General features: G+C 35.4%; 1 non-coding gene across 1 annotated transcript; it reads right to left on the reverse strand.

Annotated features, from left to right (window-relative positions):
- Positions 1-2,146: 2,146 nt before the first annotated feature.
- Positions 2,147-2,253, reverse strand: LOC131170061 (small nucleolar RNA R71). Its single transcript, XR_009141003.1, has one exon. It is a non-coding gene; the product is annotated as a small nucleolar RNA R71 (small nucleolar RNA).
- Between the last annotated feature and the right edge of the window lie 285 nt (positions 2,254-2,538).

The following is a 2,538-nucleotide window of genomic DNA, read 5'->3' on the forward strand; positions in this document are numbered from 1 at the left end:
CTACAGCCAAAGATGTCAAAAACAAGTTTTCAAGCTGAAATATGCATTGACCAAATTGTGCATAACTTGCCGCATAAGCTATGCAGATCTGCATAAGGAGAAAGATCACTGTTCGAACCAGTGAAATGTGCATAAGGAGACAAATAGCTTATGCACATTCTCGCCTCCTTATGCACCTTCACGGAATTGTGCATAACCTATGCACCAAGTCATGCGATTTCGCATAAGTGACTCAGAACCAGTTAAAATCGCATAAGGGATTGCATAACTTATGCGATCCACTTATCTGATCCATAAAGAGTTCATTAATGAGCTGGCAGAAGATTCCCTCAATCAATTCCTCCTAGAACATACTATTTTAGGGCTCCATGTCAGAAAAATGCTATAAATAGTCCCATTTTCTCATTTTAGAGAGGAGGCAAGGAGAAAAGAAGAAGAGGAGAAGAGAGGCAGAATTTGAGGAGTCATTTTTCACCTTCCACACCATTTTTAACCAAGATTTGCAGATTTCTTCCTTCCTTTACATTTTTCTACATTTCTAGTGTTTAATTTCTTACTTCTTAGCTTAGATTAAAGCTTTATTTCCATTTAAACTCATCATATCTTGTAAGCATTATGGATAGTGAGTAGTTTACTTTTGATTCTGGAGTAAGGGATGTAATATTTTAGTTATTTTTGTGGATTTGAACTGGGTTAGTCCCAATTTAATGAATTTATGAGGTTTAATCCATTTCTTGTGTGCTTATTCACATGCTTAATGAAGGGCCCCATTAAGTTATGTTCTTAATCCTTGGTTGAGCACCGAAAGGAGAAAACCAAGTGATAGTTAATCAAGAAATTGGACTTAATTAACTTAGATCTAGAAATAGACTAAGGGTTAAGAGGGTTTTAATAGATTTATTAAAGAACCTAATGGGTCTTGGTTAATTTTAACTCCACGAAAGTAGGATTAAGTTAATTAAGGCACTCTTTGTCTCACTCGAAAGAGTTTTCAAAGGATTTTAGAATTAATCTCCTTTAAACCCATAAATTTCATGGATTGGGCTAGCTAGGGAAAATCCCAAAATAGCTTGAATATGAAATCCCGAACTCCGGAATCGCCTTTTTATCATTGTTAATTTCTAATCGAATTTAATTACTTGCCATTTTGAATATTGCCATATTTGAATTTGCTTTATTTTAATTTGATGCAAATTTAGTTAAATCATTACATAGTTGAATAGATTATTAATTTTGCATATATAGATTTCATACTCCAATACCCATCAATTTATTACTTTAATTTCAAAAATAGTCCAAATTACTTAGCATTTTTTATATCAAAAATTCAATCATTAACACAACTCCTCGTGGGAACGATATCTTTTCTATATTACTTGTACGACCCGTGCACTTGCGGTTGGGACGCATCAAGTTTTTGGCGCCGTTGCCGGGGAGTTGTTTGTTTAAGATTGAATTCTTGATTATTTTAGTTGTTTTTAGTTTTATCTTTGTTATCTTTTCATTTTGTGTTTGTTTGTTCTTTTTCAGGTACTTTTAATCTTTTATGAGAAGAGCTAGAAGCTCAAGTGATACATCCTTATTGTTCAATCCTGAAATAGAGAAATTTTGTAAGGCCAACAAGAAAGAGACCAGAAAAAGGAAGGAAGCTTTGAGAGAAACCGAAATTGAAGCAGATATGGCTGATGAAGGAATTAGAATTGGTGTTGGTAATGCTGGAAATGGTCAAAACAATGAAAATGAAGCCCAAAGAGAAGAAGTTGTTAATGCAAACGTGCCTAGGGGAAGTATGATGGATCATGCTTTTCCACGTTTTGATGACTTGAGAGAGAGCATAGCAAGACCAAGGATTGATGCAAATAGTTACAAGATGGATTTTGGAGATCTTCAAATGATTCAGAATTCTCAATTTGGAGGACATCCTTCTGAAAATCCACACACACATCTAAAGAAGTTTGCTATGATCTGTGACATGCAAAAACAACCTGGAGTGTCTGATGATGCAGCAAGATTGAAGCTATTCCCATTCTCTTTGAAAGATAGAGCATTGGATTGGCTTGATTCTTTACCTCACAACTCCATTACAAATTGGGAGCAACTCACTGATGCATTTCTTGCACAATATTTTCCACCTGGAAAAACTCAAGAGCTGAGGAATCAAATGATTGCTTTTAGACCAAGAGAAGATGAGACTCTTTATGAGTCATGGATGAGATGGAAGGAATTGGAGAGACAATGTCCACATCATGCCATTCCTAAATGGATGATAAACCAGAATTTTTACACAAATGTCACTCCTGCTATCAGAGGAATCATTGATGCTCAAACTGGAGGGGAATTCATCATTAAGCATGAAGATGAAGCTTATGAGTTGTTAGAGAAAATAGCAAAGAACAGTCATCTATGGAGTAGTCCAAGAGGGTCAACTCCAACTAAAAAAGGGCAAGTTGCTGGAATGTATGAGCTTGATCCATTCAACACGATCAATGCCAAATTTGATGCACTCACTAATGTCCTTGCTAAGAAAATGGAGGATTT

Source organism: Hevea brasiliensis, chromosome 10 (genome assembly GCF_030052815.1).
Source record: "Hevea brasiliensis isolate MT/VB/25A 57/8 chromosome 10, ASM3005281v1, whole genome shotgun sequence".
NCBI lineage: Eukaryota > Viridiplantae > Streptophyta > Magnoliopsida > Malpighiales > Euphorbiaceae > Hevea > Hevea brasiliensis.